Raw genomic sequence first — 26,688 nt, 5'->3', positions numbered from 1 at the left:
AGATTTCCCGGTCTCTGATCGGGTCAAACATCCTGATAGAATTAATATTTAACCGTTGCCGTGACTTTCGGTGAAGTCCGGAGGGCCCAATTAGTCAAATCCACTCTCCTCATTTCCACGCTTGGGCTCCCTGGAATTTAATAAGATGCGAAAGAGATAGTGGTGTGTGGTAAGCAACGGGATGTTACCGCATTTAGGCCTATCCTTCCCAAGAAAAACTGCAAACATGAACAAAGGAAGCTTTTAATAGAAGAAGGATCTTCTGCGGACCTCTGGAAAAAGAACTAAGGAAGAGACTAGTGAAGTGCTTTGTGTGGAGTGTGGCATTGTATGGGGAAGGAACGTGGACATTACGACGAAATGAAGAGAAACGAATTGAAGCATTTGAAATGTGGATGTGGAGAAGAACGGTGCGTGTGAAGTGGACAGACAGAATGAGAAATAAAATTATGTTTGAAAAAGTGAGTAAAGAAAGAATGATGCTGAAACTGATTAGAAAGAGAAAAAGGAATTGGTTGGGTCTCTGGTTGAAAAGAATAATAGACGACATTAGGGTATGTGAATCATATGCGGAGACTAAGAGGAAGGCAGAAAATAGGAAAGATTGGAGATTGCTGGGTTTGCAATGAAAGACCTGCCCATGGACAGAACACTTATGTATGTGGGTATGTTCAGAATGCTTGGAATATCGTGTCTAAGAACAGTCGCTATTTGCAAAGACTAGTCGATTCCATGCCCACTCGACTGCAAGATGATCGAGATAAGAGGAAGATAGACTAAATATTGAATTGTGGCTTTTTGCTTTGTTTTTTGAACGCTTAATTGTTTGAATGTTTTAAGGCCGACGCCAGTAAATTTGTTTTGTTTATGCCACGAAAGATATTTTTATTGAGAATAAAATCTTTTTTCTTTCCATTTGCAGCCACAGTATCATAATGATAAAGTCATGGCATAATATATTAATGAACCTGATGTTAATTACTAAAATAATCGTAAAAGAGAAAGGAGCCATTATGTATAGTTTGTTTCTCTCAAAAACAGAACAAAAAAGAACATAAAAAGCACGAGGTTGTAGTCGAACTCAGGACCTCACGAATAAGAGGCCTGAACGCTACCATTACGCTATCGAATAACACACAGAATACTTCAATTATAACTGTAGATATCAGGCAACGTGGTCCAACAACATGTAACATCGCCTGTCTTCGAATTGTAGCGAAGATACTTTTCAGGAGAGCGGCCACTTTTTCTTTTGACAACTGTACAAATAATGCAGCTAAGCTATTTTTTATTGTTCAGTAAACTGTCCGAAGACAGGTCTGAACCAGGGTTTAAGCTAGAAAGTAAATAATTGTCGCAAAATGCATAAATGAAAAAATATATTTGTGCACATTGCGAAATGCTTGTGCAATATTATAAATAATTGTGCACAAAGATAAAATTAATAAAGTATGCAGAAACAAAAAGTTATGTAATTTCTTTCTTGGAGTTTTATTACTTTTAGTCCATCTTATCACACTGTAGGTATACTTATGTAAGTAAATCATTAGACATAGGTATGCTTAGAATAAATTACTACTGAAATTACATCACATTAAAACACGTTATTTTATGGGCACTGTAAATATTGAAATTCTTTATTAGTAGGCCTTTCCCTTTTAATATTTATTGTTAGCAGAGTGCTAACTCTTTTTTTACTGAAAGACGGTTTCTAATTACAGCTTTTACAAGATTCATGCAACTAAATCCTCGCTCAAAATTCACAGTAGCCTATGCGATGGAATTATTTAAATCAATCAGAAGAAATTATTCACTTAACTTACATGAATTGCACCAACTCTTTGAAATCAATTCCTGAACATCTATTGCTCAATACCTTTTTGAACATTGCCCATGCCATTAGCATTTCATTTAAATTCAGATTAGTTCAAACACATCTCTGATTTTATTTTCTCCATTACCATCTTCGTTTCTGAAGCCCAATGTGGTTGTCGCATTTTTGCACATTTACATTCAAAGTTTGTTGCATTTTTAAAAGTCGAGTAGCAAAATGCGAAAAATGCGAGTGGTCTGAACCTCACAAGTGATACCAACAAGATACCACTCATGAGGCAATTAAGCCAGAAGATAATGGTGTAGGATGGCCAGTTCCTTTCCCCTCCATTGCATACATCGCCGACTAGCTACATATTACACTTATCAAGCTAATCTATTAGGTATATGTAAGTAACTAAGACCTACTATGACATTGGTTGTATATTCCTACCTAAAAAAAACAGACATCTGCTGTTTGGACTTCAAGTGTTACATACATTTTGACGATCGTCCGATGTGCAGTATTGCTGAAATGTACAAGCTGTCTCCACTGAAGACTTTCAATTCCTTTTTCACGTATAACCTTGGGAGTCTTGCTGGCTAGCGGGTCACCTGCCATGCCTCCATGCATACCGAACACCGGGGCCCTGAATTGCGTCACACAAGACTCTGCCTGAATACTTATTTCTGTTTTATATGGATGCATGTTTCACTGTCTCTCTTAAATGCTTGCGCGATATGCGTAGAAAAACTAGTGATGCAACACTGTTTGCTAATAGAGTTCGTCGGCTTTCAGTTCCGCACATTGGCTTTCCACAGGGAATGTTAAGGGGACGTTGGAAAAAACCACAAATACACTCACAGCATTATTCTAATTATAAATACAGTTTTTAGGTCCAATTTTTAGTGTTTTTTGCTTGGATTCGATTGCCAGCAGGAGGTGGAAAAATATCTCTCTTCTATTAGGATTATAGGGTAAAAGTTGATAATATTGTGATACTAATAACCAGGGAACGGATTTATATGGACTAAAAATATATGAAATATGTAAATATATATGTAGTTATTTTTACCAAAATATGGAATTAAATATGGATTTTTACCAAAATATGGAATTAAATATGGACTTAAAATTATAAAAAAATGACTATGTACGTTAAATATTGGTACATTTTAATCAAACTAAACAAAAAATATAATGGACGTACCTTATCTTCCAATGTAGTTTCAACAAAACACAATTTTTATTGTCTGTTACTATAACAATAGGTTACAAACATTTCTTTCAAGTGCTGAAAAGTAAATCTTCTTCTATTGTCTCTGAGGATAGATTTATACTGACTAAAAGAGCGTTCGACGTCACAAGAAGTAACTGGTACATAATTCAATTTCACAATGTCTGCTGGGGATAAGTCCAAGTTAATCTTCACTGTTGATTCACCACTCATCACAGCAACAACCTTTTGTAGTTCTTCATATCCAGGGTTTTTTGAAAGTACAGTGTCCACCTTAGCTCTTACTGCATCTGCAACTTTACCTCTACCACGATTCAGTTGTTCCACAGTACTATTTATAATTTCAAAACTTTCAGATAGTGAAAGGTGCCTATTTTGGAGACTTTTGAGCGTTTTTATGATGCATGAAAATGTATGCTGAATGTGAGCTAAGTCATTCTTCACACTTATGTCACAGGTAACTGTTTTCGCAGTATCAATTGAGACTGCATCTTCAGAGTCCAATGCAAGGAGAACATTGTTAATAGAGTCTATATGTTCGGCATAATATTCAACTGCTTCTAGCCATGTACCCCATCTAGTTAAAATTGGCTTTGGTGGCAATGGAATTTCAGGGTACATTTCTTTCAACACGTTAACTCTACTGGGAGCTTTGAGAAATACTTTTTTCACTGATGAAATCAACAAATCTACTTTAGGGAAATTGTCTCTGACCACTTCTGCCACACGATGAAATGCATGCGCCACACAAGTAAAATGAGTCAATTTAGGATATACAACAGATAATGCTTGTCCAGCTTTGACCATATAAGGGGCAGCATCGCTAATAAAGAATAACACATTATCGTACATAATACCCTTTGGCCACAGGATACCCATAGCTTCGTTGAACAGTTTAACTATAGTTTTGTTATTGCACTTTTCTAGAACATCACAATGTAAAAGAATTCGTTCAGAATATTGTTCACTTAACAAACCGATAACTACATTACCAACAAGTCTACCTTCTTTGTCGGGAGTCTCATCAATGGAAACCCAAATTGAACTATCTTTAATTTCATCTCTTATCTTCTGTATTGTCTCATCGTAGATGGATGGAGCATACGTCTTCCTAAGTGTTGACTCATCCGGGATTGTATGTTGAGTATATTTTTCAAGGAATTCCCTGAAGACCTTATTCTTTAGTTTGTAGAGAGGAATATCAGCAGAGATGAGAGAACGGCACAGGTCGATGTTAAACTCAGATCTTACATTCGATGTTGTTGGTTGTGTTAAAAACAATTGTCTCTGCTTGGAATTTAGTTGTTTGTTGGCCTGATGTTTACTAGTTGTAATGTGTTGTTGCACCAGGAACTTTTGTGTAGATGATACTGCACACTGACACAAATTATAAAATAATATTTTATTGTCAGTTGATAAACCATCTTCTTTAAATTCTGAAATGTAACTTGTTAGTTTTGATTTTAAATTGACTGAATGACGTACTTTTGGCATATTTACCGTCTTTATAGTATGATTTACAAAACTGAACCTATGTGTACTCTGACTGGCATTTAACTGTTGAGCTGCACAACTGAAGTCTGTTAAAAATTTTAAATTAAATTAATACAGTTTTGTAACTTACTTTCCCATTGTTGATAGGACTGCTAATTTTCAAATAACTCTGATGTTAAAGGGATTACTGAACATGTGTTTAAATCTCTATTGTTGAAATGTATTTTTAAAAGTTAATGGAATTTTGTTTTGTTTTATTGTTAAACCTGATATAATATGGACTGTTTTATATGAAATATGGAAAATATATGGAAATTAACGAAAATATGTACTAAACTCTAAAATATGGAAAAATATGGAAAATAAAAGTAGGATTTTTCAACCCTACACATTGTGAAACATAAAGATAATGCAAAATATAAATTATATTAGCTTTATAAGTAAATATGTATTTACATATAAATCCTTTCCCTGCTAATAACATTATGATAGTTCTTTTTGAGAATTTTTTTTCTTTTTACAATTTTACTGAGCGAGAGGAAGATCGGTTTTTTGCGTCAACGTATTAAGGGAATGTTCTTGGACAAATTTCTGCACAAAACCGGTCCTTCTCTCACACAGTAAAATTGAAAAAAAAATCCAAAAATAACTATCATAATATTATTAGTATCACAATATTACCATCCTTTACCCTACATTTGAGAAGTACAGGGTAAAAACCTGATAAGTCACGTTTTACTGTTTTTACAGGAGATCAAATTCAAAGTTTCAAGACCCATTATATTATATTGTTCATACATCTTGATTACACGACTTTTAACACTATATCACTTCGGAATATGTATTATACTGTATATTACAGTACCTGGTTAACTAGTTTCAGCCTGTTATTGACTATCTTCAGGCAGTTCTGAAGGCTGAAACTAGTTAACTAGGTAGACCTACAGTAATATTTAACACGCGAAAGATATATAATACATATTCTATTGTATTTGGGTTATCACTCTTCAAATTTATTTGAACTAATAAAATTGTTATTATATACAGTTAAAACTACACAAATCTACACTACCGGAGCTATTACATGACATCTAAAGCACAAAATCGATAATTTTGGACATTTTCAAGAAAAATGTCAAAAGCGAAGCAAAGTATTCAAATAAAATTAAAAAATTGTCTCGATGTGGTAAGAAAATATTTTCGAATGATGGGATATGCTGTATTGTAAACTGTGCGACGTGAGAGTAACAGCGGAGAAAACATTTAACTTTGAGCAGCATGTGAGAACAGAAAAACGCAAACGTGGTGTACAACGAATTGAAAATGGAAAAGACACTGCAGCAAATGCTCCTAGGGGATTCTAGCAATCTTATTCACCATTCTGCGAAGAACTTTGTACAGACTTCCTTTGTGCCGACATTCCCCTAAGTAAACTGGATCATCCAAAACTTCGTGAATTGTTAGAAAAACACACAGGCAAATCTCTTCCCGTTTCTTCCACGATAAGAAGGGTTCCAATTGATGAAACCACAGACTCTATGGAAATATACATTGCAAATGTTATTGTGGGAACTTTGGAAGAAGATGGTCCAAGTGAAATTTTCTAACAAACTGTAAACATTTAGAAAAAGCCTATTTTTCCACCATTAGCACGCTGTTCGACAGGTCTATGGGTGTCATTTGGCCCGAAGGCGTTCAGCATGACAATGTACTGCTCTTTGTAATGGATGCTGCGCCTTATATGGTGAAAGCTGCAGATTCACTCAAAGCATTATATACATAGTAAAATGTTGCATGTGACTTGTTTGGCTCACGCCTTACACAGAGTTGCAGAAGAGATTCGTAGTCAATTCAGTAAGGTTGATAAAGTAATTTGATGTGTCAAAAAGGTCTTCTTCTTAAAAGCCCCTTCATGTGTTGCATCATTTAAATTGGTAGCTCCAGACATTTCCTTGCCGCCTCCTTCAATTTTGACAAGATTGGGATCCTGAATTGATACCTGAAACTATTACTGTTAGAGCTTCAAGATTGTGAAAAACAGCGTTGATTCCTTTTACAGCAGGGATGCCACTTCAATTAGAATAGCCCAAGAATTAATGTCTAATTCCGAAATTTCAGGCAAACTTTCATATATCAAATCCAATGTTGGGTTTCTTCCTGCTGCTGTAACTGCTTTGAAGCAACCAGAAGTGCCACTAGTGAAGCAGATTGAACTAGTGAAAAAAAAAAAACTGTGAATAACTGTGGTCAGGTGGGGCAAGAAGTGTAAAAAAAATTGAGAAAAGTGTTAGAAAAAAACAAAGAGTATCTATCATACATTGTGTTCCATGTCAATGATTTTGTCGGATGAAAATTTTTCTCTTAATGACTCGTAATTAGATTCAGATGATATTGCCCATTTTAAATATGCTCCTCTTGTGTCAGCTGAAGTAGAAAGAAGTTTTTCGAGCTACGAGTACAAGGCTTTGTTGGTTGACTATAGGAAATCTATTTTATTTGAACATTTGCGTAAGGTATTCATTGTACATTGTAACTCAGGACTCATAAAGTGAACTAAAAGAAGCATGCAAAAAATAATAGCGTACGCCAACTACTGATAATTTTAATAAAATAGAAGGCATACTACAATATCAAATTCTATACTTTAGCTTGCTTCTCATATGCATTTTATTCTTAAATAAATAGTTCATTGCCATAAACTGATTTACTCATTTATTTTACAACTGAAATTATTACCTTTTTTCATTTATTTATTTTATTCCCTAGATCTTACATGAGCAATGAAGCTTTAAGATGTGGAACAAGTCAAAATTTTACAATATTACAATTACAATTTTTACAATTTTGTGCAATTTTTTACACTATTTTGGCGCGATATAGTGAGATGAGGTGATGTCCGAAGATTCGCCAAAAGATTACCCGGCATTTGCCTTTTGGTTAGGGAAAACCTCGGAAAAACCCAACCAGGTAATCAAATCGAAGGAGTTGATGCCGAGGACTTAATTGTAATATTGTTAGATCATATTTTTTATGTTATAGTACATATTTTGGAGATTTTTAGATCATAAAAAACCCAGCCATAGTAATATGTTACTGTGACTATCGTCATTCTAAGAAGGCATAACACGCGTTCGGAGGATAAAAAGGCACTAAAGTGGACTCCGGAACCTTAAGAAGTGCATGTTGTATAGACGGATGGCACTGTACAGTAGTCGCAAAAAAAAACCGGACCGACCCTTGTAGCTGATTTCAGAGCCTTGTTCACTCCAGAGTCACGATAGATTGGTAACTAAGACTTTCATGGTTCCAATCTTGCCTGGGAAGGAAACTTTTTTTTGCTCCTTATTCAAATTTATTCCCAATACTTTTCAATTGCAGCGATATTTTACTACTTAATTAACTTATTATTTCCAGAATATGAATTTTACCAGCTTATTTTCTAATGGCTTTCGAAATGGGCTACGTCAAAAGTCGAAACTACAACAATTTCAATAGATTACTCGCTATCTTGTGAATGCGGGTGTGGCATGCGCAGTGGTTCATTTCAGGGACTTCGATTATTCTGTTGGTCCGGTTGTTTTTGCAACTACTGTACAACTGACACTAACTCCACTGTTGCCAACATATCGTCCTACAATCTCGCTAACTTATCAACAAAAAGTAGCTAAATCTCTCCAAAGTTTGTTAAAAAATCTCCAGAAATCTCGCTAAAAATTAATAATAAAATATCACTAAATAAAAATAAGAAAAACATACATATGTGGAGAAAAATATAATTTCCTCGTCGTCACCATCTTCTGCGGAGTCTGGTTGTATTGTTGACGGTTGTGATGTTGAGGGGGAAGATGTGGGAACAGCTGATTGTGAATACACTGCGCATGATCCAATCATTGACACTACACTTTCTGCCATATTGTAACACTTTTCAAATATATACGAAATATATTAAAACTACCGAAAATTGTAGTCTCATTTGCTTCACAAGACCTGTCGACACAAAATTCCAAAACTCAATTGCCTCGGGTCGGTTCGGAGTGGAAAACCTCCACGTTGCGGGGAAGAACCAAGATTACATCAGCTGCAGTTTGCGACTCGTCACATGTCAGTCAAAGTTGCCACCGTTTATGGGTGTTGGAGCAGTAGGATTAAGAGAGAGAGAGAGATCTAGCCCGTGAGAATCATTGAATCAGCATCTTTCACCCCTGATCACTGATCACAAATATATTATGAGATCAGTGCTTTTACGTATGAATCATTAGACTACTCAGTCATGCACCCATGTCTTTCCTGAAACTAAGAAGTGCATGACTTCAGTTCAATGTTTTAACTTGAAAGAAAGAAAAAAGTGGAAGAATATAAAAATCAGCAGAAAAGTCGCTAATCGTATTTTTCAAAATTTGTCGCAGAGACTGATTCAAAATTCCCTAGATTTAGCGACTTATCTCTAAATATGGCAACACTGACTAACTCACGATATCTACAAAAGCGTGACCATTCGGATTTCAAACACCATTCATGGTATAGGAGCAGTAAGGCACAGTATTCCTACTAGGGGTTGTAGTGATGGCCTTCGGCACCATCCTTCGTATAAAAAATTCGTATTTGTTTTTAAATAATTAGTTGAAATAGAATTTTTAGAGCTGTGAGAATCGGCGTATCCACCAACACGAAGCGGGACCATGTATAGCCACATTGATATCGCCTCAGTACCAAGCGTAATGAATAGATCCTTGATAGACAACGACCTAACGAGACGAATTAATTTTCCATCTACGCAAATAACAATGCAATTAGCATGGAGCAACAAGGAGAAGCATTATTTCCTGTTGGCACTCGGACGCTAACAAGGCGGGCTGCAAGCCGTTGGAGAAATGCCATTCTTGTTGGAGTGGATTGGCTCATTACAGCTTGAAGTAATCTGCCAGAGAAGCATCAATCCATAATTTTCACTGTTATTATAGAGCTGCGGTATAAAAGCAATTTGACGTCTTGTTATAATGCAGGCACATCGTTAGTAGAAAGGCAGTTACATCTTTTTACACCACAGAGCGTGATTCAAAGTGTGATATGATTATCCTACTCAGTTATAGGACTTGTCCCATGTTCAGTGCTCATTATTTAAAATTCTTGCCGTATCTAAGAGTTTCCATGAAGCTAAGGATTAAAAGTAAATAATAATTTTATTTATATTACATTATGTAAGAGATTTACGCCTCCACTTAAGTAGGCTTGTTAGATAATTTTATGTAGGCTAACTAGCGGTGCTGAATTGGCATTTTCATTCAACTGTTAACTCTTAACCTGTTAATAATATAATTTATTGCCTGTAGGTAGTCTCAATATCAGTGGTTCTTAAAGTTTTCGGCTCTGTCTCCCACTATACATACTAGTCATGCACCACTTCTATTTTTTAATATATTTAATTTTTCTCCCTGAATCTTTGTATTCCTTTTTATGCAATCAAAATATTCAGTGCTGGTCAAATAGGGCTTTGAAATACCTACTACCATTCTCGACAATCCACAGTTCTAATTTTGGTCTCTCACAATTAGTAGAAATCGTAAGTAGTGAGAGAAATAAACTCAAAGTGGAGCATAACTGTCGCCTGAAATTTTTCAGCATATAACCTCAAATTGAAGACACTGTGCGCCAACAGAGATAATATCATTGATGATTAACCTACTAAACATTAACCGGAAGTAGGTACCATATGTTTCTCTCTGGAAAATATATGATTTTTAAGGAACCCGGAGATTCATTGCCGCCCTCACATAAGCCCGCAATCGGTCCATATCCTGAGCAAGTTTAATCCAGTCCCCTCCATCATATTCCACCTCCCTCAAATCCATTTTAATATTATCCTCCCATCTACGTCTCGGCCTCCCAAAGGTCTTTTTCCCTCCGGTCTTCCAGCTAACACTCTATATGCATTTCTGGATTCGCCTATACGTGCTACATGCCCTGCATATCTCAAATGTCTGGATTTAATGTTCTTAATTATGTCAGGCGAAGAATACAATACGTGCGGTTCTGCGTCGTGTAACTTTCCATTTTCCTGTAATTTCATCTCTTCCAGCTCCAAATATTTTCCTAAGCACCTTATTCTCAAACACTCTTAACCTCATTTTCTCTCTCAAAGTCGGAGTCCAAGTTTCACAACCATATAGAACAACCGGTAATATAATTGTTTCATAAATTCTAACTTTCAGCTTTTTTGAGAGTAGACTGAATGACAAAATGTTCATTACCGAATAATAACAGGCATTTCCCATATTTATTCTGCGTTTAATTTCCTCTCGAGTGTAATTTATATTTGTTAGTGTTGCTCCAAATATTTGAATTTTTCAACCTCTTCAAAGGATAAATTTCCAATTTTTTACGTCTGTTTCGTACAATGTTCTGGTCACGAGACATAATCATATACCAGTACTTGTCTTTTCGGGATTTACTCCCAAACCTATCTCTTTACTTGCTTCAAGTAAAATTTCCATGTTTTCCCTAATAGTTCGTGGATTTTCTCCTAGCATATTCACGTCATCCGCATGGACAGGGAACTGATGTAACTCGTTCAATTCCAAACCCTCTCTGTTATCCTCGACTTTCCTAATGGCATATTCTACAGCAAAGTTACAAAGTAAAGGTGCTTGTGTATCTCCTTGCTTTAGTCCGCAGTGAATTGGAATGCATCTGGCCTATACGGACTCTGCTGTACGTTTCACTGAGACACATTTTAATTGAACTAGTTTCTTGGGCATATCAGATTCAATAAGAACATTATATAAAACTTCTCTCTCTTGACCGACTTATAATTATGCCCTTTTGAAAAGTTCTCATTATAATAGTGAACTTAAACAGAAGCAGGTGGCATGTGATTCTCTTTGACAAATATAATAAATGAGCAGTTTTGTTATGAAAAAATATATTTTCATTATAATATTGAACTTGAATAGAAGTAGATAGCATGTGATTTTTTGTGGAAAATATAATAAACGTGCAGTTTCGAAATGTAAAAATGCTGTTTCTGTTATAATATTGGACTTAAACAGAAGTAGGTTGCATGCGAATTTGTGTGGACACTATTATAAATATGCAATTTTTATATGTAAAAATGCCGTTTTCATTATGGTATTGAACTTAAACAGCAGTAGGTAGCATGTGATTTCCTCTGGAGAATAGGCCTATAGTAAATGTACAGCTTTTAAATGTACTGTATAAATACTGTTGATAAGTATATGGCGTGTGAGTTTCTCTGCAAACTACAGTAAATGTGTAATCTTGAAATGGGTTTATACTATTTTTATTATAGTACTAAACAAAATTTGAGTCTCATGTGAAATCACTTGCCCATATTATTAGTTAAACATTTTGGGGAACAGAACTCTGAAGATATACGGACCATATGCGGGACCTCGCGGACCACAGTTAGGGAAACACTGCTCTATATTGAAAGGTTACTGCATACTTTCGTAGTCATAGTATAATTATACGTATGGATTATCAAAAGATGAAATTTAGGAACTTAATAAGAAACTTGAAACATTGGATTCTGTAATAGGTGAAAGGTAAGAATTCTTTGGGAGTGACATCACAACATAGTTTCAGAGGAGTGTGTATGTGTGTATGCGTGTGTGGAAAAAGAAGGAAGAGAGAGTGAGATAGTCAGGCGACAGGCTTCCCACTACGACACTGATATTTCTGCGTGTACCTCTGCCCTTATTACATTCTGAACTGGGAATGTTATTAATTCAGGAATATTTGTGCTATTTCGAGCTCTTATACAAGTCTGTACGAAGGTTTGATATAGAACCACTTAACATGTTATGTTAAAGTGTCTCAAGAGTTTGGCCTTCGGAATTGCTAATATGCATATGCTGAAAAAACTAATCAATTTATAAGAGGGGCGGTTCACCATTGGCCTGCAAAAAGTTTAGTGATATTCATTTTTTTTTATATCTCAGCTACTATAAAAGCTAAATGAACAAAACTGTTCATGCTTAATATTTATATACCAGTGATTCTCAGCCTTTTTAAGTTCACGGCACACTATCCTATGTAGTGAGTTTCCGCGGCACACTAACATACGAGTTGGCAACAATGCGAGAGGGGAGTAACGTACGAGTTTCACAACAATACAAGAACCTCGCACTGTCACAGCTTGCCTTCACCAGCAGTGTTGCCAATTCAGCGATTTTCGGCATTAGTTTAGCGAGTAAAATTTATGAAATTTGTATTGCTGATATAGGGATTTAGCGGGTATTTTTAGCACTCACAACGGCAAAATAATATAATTTTACATTGACAATATAGCAATTTAGCGGTTTCTGCACGGCTTCACAGCGGATTTTTAAGAATCGAGTTGGCAACACTGTTCACCAGTCAGTTGTTTGTAGGCTTGCAGTCGTAACGCCATTTTTCTGTGTTCTGGTATATTTTAAGGTTGATTTTTTATTTCACACGTGTTATTTGCGTTATTGTGTTAATATAACTTCATTGTGGATAAGGTTTTTATGAAAAGGGGAAAAGTTGGAAATGAATCAGTGACAATAATTTAACAGTAACAAATGTGAGAAAGAACCAATAAAAGTGGCAACATTGTTCACCAGTCAGTTGTTTGTTGGCTTGCAGTCGTAACGCCATTTTTCTGTGTTCTGGTATATTTTAAGGTTGATTTTTTATTTCACACGTGTTATTTGCGTTATTGTGTTAATATAACTTCATTGTGGATAAGGTTTTTATGAAAAGGGGAAAAGTTGGAAATGAATCAGTGACAATAATTGAACAGTAACAAAAGTGAGAAGGAACCAATAAAAGTGTAAATGTCGTGAAAGCAGTACAGGGAGGCGTAGAACCTACAGGAACAGTTCGTAACTAACAATATAGTTATTTAAACTTTGGATTTACGTTCAGTGGACCTGAAAACCATCCTGCACCAGAATGTGTCGTGTGTGGAGAAAAACTAAGCAACGATTCCACGGTCCCTAGTAAATTGAAAAGAAATTTGAATACCAAACATAGTAACTTACCTGTGAAAGAGAAGATCTTTTTTATCCGATTATTGTCATCGGAAAAACAAGGCAAGCAAAAGCTAAGGAACTGAGAGAAACTATTTCTGAAAAAGCACAAGTGGGAAGTTATGAAGTTTCGGAAATAGTAGCGAAAAAATGCAGCCCCACACTGATTTTACCTGCCTGCAAGGAAATAGTGAAATCGATGTTAGTAGACGACGCCGAGAAGGAAATATCCTTGGTTCCATTGTCGAACGATACTATTTCCCGGCGGATTAATGACATGTCTTCAGATATCCAGCCAGTGCCATGTACATGAAAAATGTCAATTACTGAATTACATCAGATATGGCGATGAAAATTTGGTAGAACAATTTTATTCCTTTCATGTACTGAATTACCCTGAACGTCAACTGGAGCAGATGTGCATAATTTCATACCCAGCATCTTGGTACAAAATAGGCCGGGCTTAAGACACAAACAAAAAACAAGAAGGGCGAGAGACTTCTCTCAATTGAACAAGAAATGCGAGTGTGTTTGTCTTTAATTCCACCACGATTTGATATTTTGTGTATGAAGCGATAAGCTGAAGTTTCTCATTAATAACTCATTACGCCAATAAATTCCCTGTAAAATAAGTTTTAAGTTCTTGAATATTATTCTGTTATTCTTTTTTTTTTAAATAAATATTGAACGAAATTATTTTAATTACTTTTACCAGCAATGTTACAAAGTCTCAGACGTTTCGCGGCACACCTAGCTAATCTCGCGGTACACCCGTTGAGAACCACTGATATATACATTACACTTTATAAAACACTATTCAGAATATTGAAAAATAGCTAATATCAAATTTGTATACTTTTTTTACAACCGTAAAATATTCACGTAATAAAATATACAATCAATTAAATATTTTCATGATTTTTTAGAGAAACATTCTAAAGATCTACATCAACAACATAATCTAGGACCTTTTACGTATTCCTTCAGGAAATATTTTTTTCTTAATCAAACATTTTAGAAAATTTAATATTGAAAGCATCGATTAACAAAAGCAATATTTCTTGAAGGAATAGATAAAAGATCTTAGACTACGTTGTTGATGTAGGTCTTTAAAATATTTCAGTAAAAGAATCATGCAGATATTTAATTAATTGTATATTTTATTATGTAAATGCTTTACGGTTGTAAAAAAATGCAAATTTGATATAATTTTTACAGATAATTATCAGTATTTTGAAATTCTGAATAGTGTTTTATAAAGTGCAATGTATGTATATTAAGCATGAAAAGTTTTGTCCATTTAGCTTTTATAGTAGCTGAGATAAAAAAAAATAAATTTCACTAAATTAATCGGGTTGCCTTTTCTAGTTTTAATGTACCGGTAATATAACGTCAAAATAAAGGTTGTCCGGATGAAATGTAACTTAAATAAAAATAATAAAAATAAATAACATTATATGTACGGTATATCGGCACGCATTTATTGCATACACTCCCGTTTGCATCATCGCAAGACACTGTGGAGCAGTTTTTATGAAATTATTGTAATTTTCTCGCTCATTATTGCATTATTGCACCAGTTATCGGGTATTATTTAAGAGGAAACTGGGAATGCCGAATAAGTGTACAGTAGTGATTTTCAACCTGATTTAACCCAACGGTACATGGAATAACGTGCTAAAATCAGGAAGCGAATTAATATTTCTGATGAGGGGGGGGATAGAATCCTAAATAGAGAATAACACACATAAAATTATTATTACCCTCATTCGATATGGCTCAACGCTTATTTGCATTGCGTTGCTTGTCTTGCATCTTGATTATAATAGTAATTATATCCATGAGCAGGCTTAAGATAAGATGTGTAATTCCTAAGTTATTGTTTGTTGTCAGTTTTCCGTTGAGGATAATACATCAATATTAATTTCTTTGTTTACTTTATACTGTACTTTATAAAGTATAGGCTACTCGTATTAAACAATTATATTTTGTAAGGGGGGATAGAAGTTATCCCTGGCAGGGATGTTAATATGAATTTATGAGAGAGCGATAACTTTCCAACAGGGGGAAATCCTCCCCATCCCTCCCACCGTTAATTCGCATCCTGGCTAAAATTGTTGTTGCCCACCATTTATTCCTCAAGAGAGTGATTTTAATATTAAGGGAAGAATATTAAAATTATGTTTTGCAATTAAAAATACTAAGTTATAATCGTGTTACTCTTAAAAGTACAGGAAAAATTTTATTCAGCAAAAAGATACAGAATTAGTGAAACTTTTCTGTTGTTGCGCAAGAGGATTCATTTTCAGTAGTCAAGTGGAAAATCAGACGTAGTTTAGATTTTGTAACACTTATGGCCAGTTTCTCCAAGTAATGTTTAATTTGGCTTAACTAATGTTAAAATAACAGTCTGTTTATTTTTAACTTTTTGTTAATGTATTTTCCATTTCTTCAACATTATTTTGTTTAAAACAACCAACACCTAACTATAATAGTCGTTAGCATTACTTTAACTACTCAGTAACAGTTGGTAATGATTTTGCACATGTAAGGAAATTTTGTATTGGCTGATATTATTCTTTAAATTCTGTATCGTAGAGGAAGTCATGAAACATGTATAAAATCATACCCTCGTACAGTAGGTCAAGATTGATAAAGAAGAAAACAAATTAAAGTTGTGGGTGACTACTATTGAATAATATTATTATTACAAAGTAAGGTTATAATACTAATGCTAATATATGACTTCTCAAAGAAGCAATTTCTGCTGAAACCTTTTTAATATAATACTCGTGTATATTTTCAAACACTATTAACATGAGCTATAGTTAGTTGAAAAGAGAATCATAGAATCAAGAGTAAATAGTAGATGTTGAATTGGAGTAAGTAGTCTATTTCTGTTTGTAGGATATTCAAATCTGGTTTAAATTTCTTATAAACTGTTGAGGTCTATTTGTTTTGAAAATCTATATTGTCACCACTTGAGTATCATGCGTAATATATAAATCATAATTCCTAGTTATCTTGTCACGTTGAGATCCCACATTTTCTAAATACTCAATATATAATAGCTCAGTATCAAAATATCAGCCGATATGATAATCAGTTCACTTTTGAAGATTATCTTCTTCTCTGTATTAGCGTTCCAAAGTGTCTTTTAAATGTTATATTATGTCATTCACGAAATATTCCTTAAAGAGAGACATAAAATATTACATTCACAACTTCTGTCTGAACAGCTGTGGTGTCATCTGCCATATTTAACTATCTGTCAAATGAGTTAACTGACTAAAATCCTACATTTAAAGTTAACAAACACTTAACAATCTGTTAAGCGAAACTAGTGTTGAAGACATGAAAAAACTATATTTAACAAACTGCTTAGAGTTTAACATTCGTTAAATTTTCTAACAATTCTTGGAGAAACCGGCCATTAAGGTTTCTGACACAATTACGAGTAATTTGAATGCAAAGATCAGCTGTATGCCAAAACGAAATGTTGTTGTTTCTCAACACGGATTTAAGGCTGATTTCTCATTAGAAGTAGTTTTGTTTTTATCCTTGCGTTAATTTGATTTTTTTAATCTTCATGTGATAGGAGTTTCTTAAAGTTTGATATATTCTTGGCATTTAACCTCTACATATTGTTAATTTTACTGTAATAACTCTTAATAAAACTGTAATTGTTCTGTTTTTAGAGACATTTTCGTGAATATGTAAAATACTTCTAATGTTTACCCCAATAATTTTTGTTCTGAAAAAATGTCTCTAGCTTCTTTTGGCTTTTCCATTGGCACATTTTCAGACCACTCGTTGCATACCGGCTGAAAATCGCTGGTCTGTTGACTAAAGCACAAAAACAGCTACTCAATCAGTACAAATATGACGAAAAAGTAGCAAGTCGTTCATTTGCGTCATTGAAGATAAGCGTTACTCAGCTGCACTGTCTTTCCTAACCACTTTGAGATGACTGTGCAGAACTGGAGCGACGCCTGCACAGTGTGTGGGCACATGCCATCGGTTCGGTGGATTGTTGACGCATTTTGTGAACACTTGCTTATGTTTATTTGTATTAATGGGCCCACGTATGACTTACAACTCCAGAAGTGTTTTTTTTCTACTGCTTAAAGTTGTGGATCATCATTTTTCCTGTTTGGACTTTCCTTTCCAGTATGAAAGAAAATGCGTAACATATTTGAACTCCTGAAACGATTTTTAACCTATGTGGACACAGTCATTACTGAACTAGTGAATGAATGAGCTACTACATTTCATTTTTACAATAATACGAAGTTATTGGATTGCACCTTTCATAGATCATCCACTTTCAACGCTGAATACTCTAATTCAAATTTAGCATATCGCTATAGTAGGCTATTTGTAGCGAACGAAGGCAGCCTTGGAACAGACGTTCTCCCATTTCCACTGTTCAAAATCATCGTGAAAGCCAAAGGAATCTGTTGCTTCTTTCTATTTTGCCAAACCAATTCCGTGTAATTCCTGAGACAAGAACTATTCAGCGGGGAAGTAGCCACGAAATTCTTGAATTGATGCCAACTCTTGAGGTGATTAGAGTATAGTATTCATAGAAATTGCCCCCTTTAAGTCGATTAATGGATCAATATCTCTTCTAATATCTTAGGAATATTCGTAACTGAACACATACAATTTTGTAATGAAATATATCACAGTAGGCCATTTCAATAAAGGTCAATATCTTCATTTTGCTCGTGGGTTAGTTTACTCTTTCGTCAAACCATCTAACATAATTCTTAGACATGAAGTGCCTTGAGAACGTGTTTTAAAATAATTCATGCTACGAAAGTCATGTAGCATAGTGGAATTTTTTTTAAAGAATAGGTGTTTGATTGTCGGAGTGTCCCTCTAACCTCTACTTTGTTTGACTTGTGCTGATTTTCATGTATTAATGTAATACCACAGTCTAGTATACAGTCACGAAGCTCAGTACGTAGGGAATATGCATCCAATGACAGTTGAATTTTAGTTGCTAGCCACTAGGATCGCTACTATCGCACAGCCTATTGTCCCTATTACTCTCAGTTGCTAACCGCTTGGAGCATTGTATCACGAGAAATGCAAAAAATCACCTCATGCTTCGTGACTGTATGTACTAAAGACTACATTGAGGTAGTACCATGGAAAGCTTAAATCCTCTATAAACTCAATGCTAGAACTAATTATAACATACGAACATCTAAAAGAAAAATAGAAAGTAATGAATGGCATTCCTTGTTGAATCACAGATTGGAAGTAGAATAATAACAAATAATCAAATTAATAATCAAACTAACAACGATTAATAATAATAATAATAATAATATATATATATATATATATATATATAAAATCTAGCATCCCCAGAAAGAGTATATACTCGTGCTCAGAGGGCATTCCACAAAATTTTAAAACAAGTATTTAATAATTTAACAAAAAATAAAAACTAAAAAGAGAAAAAGAAAATACAGATATTACAGTAATTGAAATTTTATATTGCCTCCCTAAACAATAATTTTAATTCATTTTTTAAACTAAGGAGCATTAGCAAATTGAATGTTTGGTAATTTAGATATTATCTTGTTATAGAGCCTTTGACCGGATTTGCTACTGTGATTATAAGCTACAGTTGTGGTACATTTAGTTTCTATCAAGGATATTATCTTCTTCGATCTTTCAGTTTTATATTTATTTGAATACAAATTAATACTATTACGGTTTTTATATACGAACTTCGATAAGATATTGTTATAAATTTGATGGATATTTAAATACTTTAAATTCAAAATACAACAGTTCAGAGGGATAATGAAGAGGCTTATTAAGATATATTTTTATTATTATTTTCCGTAGCAGTGTTATTGGCATGAGGGTGGTACTAAAAACACACCTCCATCCTATAGTAACATATTCTAATACAGCTAGTACTAATGTGAGAAAAATCAGTTGTAAAGTGTGGATAGTCGAGTAATTTTGTAGGATAACAAATTAGTGAATAATTTTTCTTAATCTGTTGCAAAAAAAAAAAAAAAAAAAAAAAAAAAAAAAAAAGAGTATGTTTATCCCAACGTAAGTGCTGGTCAATTATTATTCTGAGGTACTTCACTTGAGATTCGTTTAGGACAGTTACAATTATTATTATTATTATTATTATTATTATTATTATTATTATTACTTACAAATGGCTTTTAAGGAACCCAAAGGTTCATTGCCGCCCTCACATAAGCCCGCCATCGGTCCCTATCCTGTGCAAGATTAATCCAGTCCCTATCATCATATCCCACCTCCCTCAAATCCATTTTAATATTATCCTCCCATCTACGTCTCGGCCTCCCCAAAGGTCTTTTTCCCTCCGCTCTCCCGACTAACACTCTATGTGCATTCCTGGACTCGCCCATACGTGCTACATGCCCTGCCCATCGTAAACGTCTGGATTTAATGTTCCTAATTATGTCAGGTGAAGAATACAATGCGTGCAGTTCTGCGTTGTGTAACTTTCTCCATTCTCCTGTAACTTCATCCCTCTTAGCCCCAAATATTTTCCTAAGCGCCTTATTCTCAAACACCCTTAACCTATTTTCCTCTCTCAGAGTGAGAGTCCTAGTTTCACAACCATACAGAACAACCGGTAATATAACTGTTTTATAAATTCTAACTTGCAGATTTTTTGACAGCAGACTAGATGATAAAAGCTTCTCAGCCGAATAATAACACGCATTTCCCATATTTATTCTGCGTTTAATTTCCTCCCGAGTGTCATTTATATCTGTTAGTGTTGCTCCAAGATATTTGAATTTTTCCACCTCTTCGAAGGATAAATCTCCAATTTTTATATTTCCATTTCGTACAATATTCTGGTCACGAGACATAATCATATACTTCGTCTTTTCGGGATTTACTTCCAAACCGATCGCTTTACTTGCTTCAAGTAAAATTTCCGTGATTTCCCTAATCGTTTGTGGATTTTCTCCTAACATATTCACGTCATCCGCATAGACAAGAAGCTGATGTAACCCGTTCAATTCCAAATCCTGCCTGTTATCCTGAACTTTCCTAATGGCATATTCTAAAGCGAAGTTAAAAAGTAAAGGTGATAGTGCATCTCCCTGCTTTAGCCCGCAGTGAATTGGAAAAGCATCGGATAGAAACTGACCTATACGGACTCTGCTGTATGTTTCACTGAGACACATTTTAATTAATCGAACTAGTTTCTTGGGAATACCAAATTCAATAAAAATATCATATAATACTTCCCTCTTAACCGAGTCATATGCCTTTTTGAAATCTATGAATAACTGATGTACTGTAGCCTTATACTCCCATTTTTTCTCCATTATCTGTCGAATACAAAAAATCTGATCAATAGTCTATCTATTACGCCCTAAACCACACTGATGATCCCCAATAATTTCATCTACGTACGGAGTTAATCTTCTCAAAAGAATATTGGACAAAATTTGGTACGACGTCAACAAAAGTGATATTCTTCGAAAGTTACCACAGTTGGTTTTGTCCCCCTTCTTAAAAATAGGTACAATTATGGACTCCTTCCATTGTTCTGGTACAATTTCCTTTTCCCAAATGGCAAGTATAAGTTTATAAATTTCGCTATATAATATTATTATTATTATTATTATTATTATTATTATTATTATTATTATTTTCCTTTATTGTGCTAAAACAGCATGTTCCATTGCATACAATATTTGCAATACTACATGCTATGTTTATGTTACATATTTCATAGTTCATAGTTGATATTCATATAGCAGTACATTATTGCAATATACAGAGTCGGTTAAAATAGATATTACAATCCAAAAATTAAAATAAATAAAATTATCTACTCTACACAATATATGATCAACTAGCCAATTATAAATCTTATGCTTAAGTACATTACAAATCCACAATTAATTAATACATTACAAATACACATTACACATCCACAATTAAATTATCTATGTACTATATAGAATCAATCCGCTCGTCAGTTATAAAGCTTATGCCTAAATGAATTATCAGAAAAATTTTGTACAAGTGTTGCAATATTACATACTAATGTTTATATTATTAATCGAATTTGATATATGTAGAATAGTTCATAGTTATCTAGCAATACACTATTGTAATAGATAGAGTCAAATTTAAATTATACCTTACAAATTCAAAATTTAACATATGTATTACAAATCCACAATTTAAATTGTACCTTACAAATTCACAATTTAAAATATTATGCTTTACAAATCCACAAATTTAAAATATGCATTACAAATCCATAATTGAATTTATACATTACAAATCCACAAATTTAAAATATGTATTACAAATCCACAATTTAAATTGTACCTTACAATTTCACAATTTAAACTATTATACTGTACATTACAATTCCACAATTAAATTGTACCCTACAAATTCATAATTTAAAATATTATACATTACAAATCCGAAATTTAAAAATATGCGTTAGAAATCCACAATTTAAATTATACCTTACAAATTCACAATTTCAGATATTATACATTACAAATCCAAAATTTTAAAATATGCATTACAAATCCACAATCTAAATTGTACCTTAAAAATTCACAATTTTATTATTATTATTATTATTATTATTATTATTATTATTATTATTATTAATTATTATGATTACATTGTTTTGTTTTATCAGTAAATATTTGTACCTGCAATTGAGGATCTTGAAGCAGGAAGAAAATAGCTACATTTTTGTCAACGTTTGAGAAATAAGAAAAATCATTTTATAGAAATTGCCCTTTGATGACTATAAAAACTTACGAAACTGAAAAGTAACATGTTTACTTATAAATATATCAGTAACTTTCAAACTAATGCTTCTTTGCTTGATTGGTGGATGGGTAAGTACTTCAAATTTGGAAGTGCTTCCTTGTACCAAGCAGTGAAGGGGTTAAGTCAAAAATCTTTTACAACTTTCCCACTCGTTCTTGCATGTGACTCCTCCTTGTACTAATGATTGAGCATTTGTTTAGTATAGTATGCGCATTAGCTGGATTTCGACTGATAATTAATCTGCCCCCTTCTTGCAGCAAAGTACTCAATTCTTCTAAAATTTCCATATTCTTCTGCTGTTCCAAAAGTATGTATTCTGCTGCTTTTCTGAAAATATAATTTTAGTTTTTGATTCAACTCTTGTCACTTCCCTGAGGTCTAAAAGTCACTTCTTTGTAGATGGAAGAATAGAAATGTAAATTTATTTAGACGAGACATGAAATCAGTTTTTTTTTCCCGTCGGACGTTTTAGCGAAGGTAAATATTGTTGAATATGTGCGAAGTGATGGCTGGACATTAATTGCCAATCTTTCACACTTAGGAGTATCAGTCGAGACGAAAAAAAATTCCTGGAATGAATTATTGTGGTTTTATATTCCTGGTTGAAAGTGTTTACACAAATAAATTGTCATATAAATAAATACGTAAATATATAAACAATTAAATAAGTGAATAAATTTAATAATTATTTATGCGTATAATTAAGGAAATTGGAAATTAAATAAGACATAATAAGTAGGTCTAATGAAATAATTTAGAACGGATCAATAGTGAATAGTATAAACAAATAAATAGGCTAAGTCAATAAATGACTAAGCGGCTTTTATTTCATATTAATCGACAGATTCTCGAATCTGGTGCACAATATCTGGTGCATATCACTGTTATCACGGATCATATCAATCAATTGTAAGAATAATCACAAATCCGTGTGCTTGATCTCTCATTGACGTAATTAGATTGTTGTTTGACAGTGATGTAAAATTTGAGGTCACGCTTCCGCAGTATTTTGTGACATGTATCACGTATACACTGTCATTTTGAAGGACGCATATATTAGTATAATAGTTTTCCAAGAATATAATTAAAACTATTTTACTTGGCGTTTCTTTAAAACTAAAGATGCTATTTAAATCCTAGTATCTAGTCAGTTCTGTCAGCTGACAGCTTATTACAAAATTGACAAATTGATTTTGACGTAAGAAACTAATTATCATATATGTCCTAATTACTATATTGCATTACATTCAAGAAATATGTAACTTATGATGCGTCATTATAGTCATGTCAATTATATTATTATACTTTGCACGGAGAATTTAATTTGGTTTAACAAATCATGATCTTTGTTCTCGAAATCAGTTTCATTGGTGATAACACTTATTATTATTATTATTGTTGTTATTATTATTATTATTATTATTATTATTATTATTATTATTACTACTGTAATTGTATTAGATCTTCGCTGTCGTTGAAGTGATAGTTTTCCGACTATAAAACGCACCTGACCCACATATGAGACCCAGCAGAAGAGTGAAGATCTAAATCTCTCTCATATGGTCTGCGTTTGTGGTTTCTTCTGTTGTTTGCCACATTTTATCTTAAAGCGTATACTTTTCTCATATGACCACATGACTGGGGAATACTACTTTTTCTGAAAGTGTAATATAGGTACAGTAAGTTCTAAACCTTGGTAGCCTTGTTAGCTCAGTTTAGGGTTACCATGAGATGAAATTCTGTAGGAAGACATGGAATCTAAAATAAGAGGACATTGCTGAAAAAAGGGGACTTTTTAAAAATTGGAATGAACAAAATTAAAGATAAAAACAATGGCTCACCTTACTTTTCTCACTAGTTGCTGGATTAATATTACATCTGTACCCTGCTTATTGGTGGAGCCCACTTTGTGCACAACAGCCTGAAGAGACAAACTTATATCTTGTATCAAATAACTATGGAACTGTTCACAGGACATGTCCTTGAAATTATATTTCGCCATGATGATACCTTTGACTGTCTCCGTTAGCATGCGATTTCGTTCTTTTGTCCATTGAGCAGATATTAGGAAAATTACTCTCTCAGCACTTCCATTGTGACTTGGGATAAATAAATACAATTGACATATTTTTAAGAATTCTGAGTAAGTTTCAGTGCTCGCAGAACTATTGGAATTGAAGAATTTGCACCATTAAATTTTTGTCCAAATTAATTTCATTGGTTATCTTGTATATTGAAGAATAAAATTGATAAAATACTATAACTTAGAATTTTGAATAACCTAGTGACATTTTTAAAGTAGAATTCAGTACATATCAATAGGTCATCATATTTTATGTTTTATGTTCTCCAGCTTCAACCATTGAAAGCAGTTAAATTCTTTCATAGGTTTTCACCATTTGTTTAGATATTCTGTGCATAATATCGTACATTATTCAATATTCATATTAATTCTAGTTGAAAAGCGAAATGTCGGACATTTCAAATTTTTTTAAATTCCTGCTGGACAAGATAAAATGATAAAAAAAAGAGGACATGTCCTCGTTTTGCCGGACGGATGGTAACCTTAGCTGAGTTGGCAAAGCGCTGACTTACATCTATCGCGAACTCAAGTTCAAATGCCAATAGCGGAGTCATATTTTGCGGTGGGCAAAGCCAAGTTTGTGAGAGTTTTTCTCGAGGTTCTCTCGCTCTCTCCCGTCACTCCACTAACAAACTCCACAATTTCCCTTTCATTGCAATTGGCCGTCTCGAAAATAGGACACCACTTGTGTTTGCATAATGACGAATCGATCGCCCGCCGTGGTAGGTTTTCGTCGCGTTTTGTCCAACTATAGTTGTCAATAGTGGTGGATTTTCACAACATATATCTGCATTAAAGGCACCGAAGTCTGCTCTGTTTGCTGGTAGCCTATTTCCTTGAAGTTTTGTTGCTAATGTGTCCAAATATGAGTATGTTTAGTATTTGACTGAGTTTGTAACTTGTTCACGACTGTATTTATAGTACGATTCTTTATCTGTGTTGCTGCAAAGATCTACGTGTATATTGATAAGTTATTGAGTAATCTTGGCAGCATTGTTATGACGCATTTAGAGATTGCCTTCGAAAACTGTTATCGAGTCATTAATTCGCATATATTGAAAATATTTTCTAAATTTTGCTATGTATTAATCGAAATCTGCTCACACGTTTTTTTACTGCACAGTCCATAAATATTATTTTTGATGAATTCTTCCTTCTTCTGGAAATGTGATGATAACATGAGGAATTCATCTAAACTTAGCGTGCCTTAATTTCGGCAAACACATAATACTCCTGATAGATTATAAATTTTGTTCATTGTTTGTTGTTTACAGTTCTTATTTTGCTATGTCATAGACCACTTAAAATACTGCATCACTTCTCAGAAACGTTACAATAGGTAGATAATTTTGATTTATTTACATTAACATGATTGGCGAGATTCTGTGATAGGCTCATATAAATGCGTGCATTGGTGCAGCCAGCCAACCAACCAACCAACCTTCCAAACATTGTGAGATTCTTGCATGGATATACAGCTCGATTGAACGATCTTGGCCCCTGTCCTTCACTGTTTGGCTAGTGAGCGAGCTGTGTGTTGCGTCATAAGAAAAAAATTAATCATAAACGTGCATAGGAGGAGAATAGGTAAGGAAAAGAATTAAAATAATATCTGTGCTCATGGCTGAGGGATATTCCATGTCAAGAAAATATAACGGGACGTGTGAAAGAATATTGTGTTTTTAAGATGGAGTGTACCGCGATATGATAAGAAGAAAGTGTTAAGTCGCACGCCTGACCTGTGTGACCCAGTCCAACAGTAGTGATGAGTATCTAGCTCTTAAGGCTCATTCACAATGAAAATTAAACATAACGTAAGCGTTAACTTAAAAATGTAAACGTTACGGTAAAATCAAGAGCATTCACGACGGGAACATAAACATAACCGCAAAGATACTTGGTAACCATGGAAACATAACAACGAAGCCATTTCCTCATATTCTGTCGTATACTTCAGCGCTCCACGATTGTGTACTGTTTGCAAATAACGTAAGCATAAGCATGAAAGTTTGTAGTTTGCAAACTTTCATGTTAACGTCTTACGGTAATGTTTATGTCAGTGCTTATGTGAATCACTGTGAATGACCCCATTTGGTAGCCTGGGCGCAAACTTCTGTGTTTATGTTACGGTTATGTTTAATTTTCATTGTGAATGGGCCTTTAGCCTATGTACTTACTTCTTGCAAGGGTCAAAATCCCTGAATCGAACTGTATCTTC

At 33.9% G+C, this 26,688-nt stretch overlaps 1 protein-coding gene across 2 annotated transcripts in view; it reads left to right on the top strand.

Annotated features, from left to right (window-relative positions):
* IP3K2 (Inositol 1,4,5-triphosphate kinase 2) overlaps positions 1–26,688 on the top strand; it is an 851,156-nt gene that overhangs the window by 456,330 nt on the left and 368,138 nt on the right. The window lies entirely within an intron of this gene.

This window comes from Periplaneta americana, chromosome 4 (genome assembly GCF_040183065.1).
Source record: "Periplaneta americana isolate PAMFEO1 chromosome 4, P.americana_PAMFEO1_priV1, whole genome shotgun sequence".
In the NCBI taxonomy this organism is placed as follows: Eukaryota; Metazoa; Arthropoda; class Insecta; order Blattodea; family Blattidae; genus Periplaneta; species Periplaneta americana.
The sequence above is the reverse complement of the archived record's forward strand: the minus strand, read 5'-3'. Positions and strand labels throughout refer to the sequence as shown.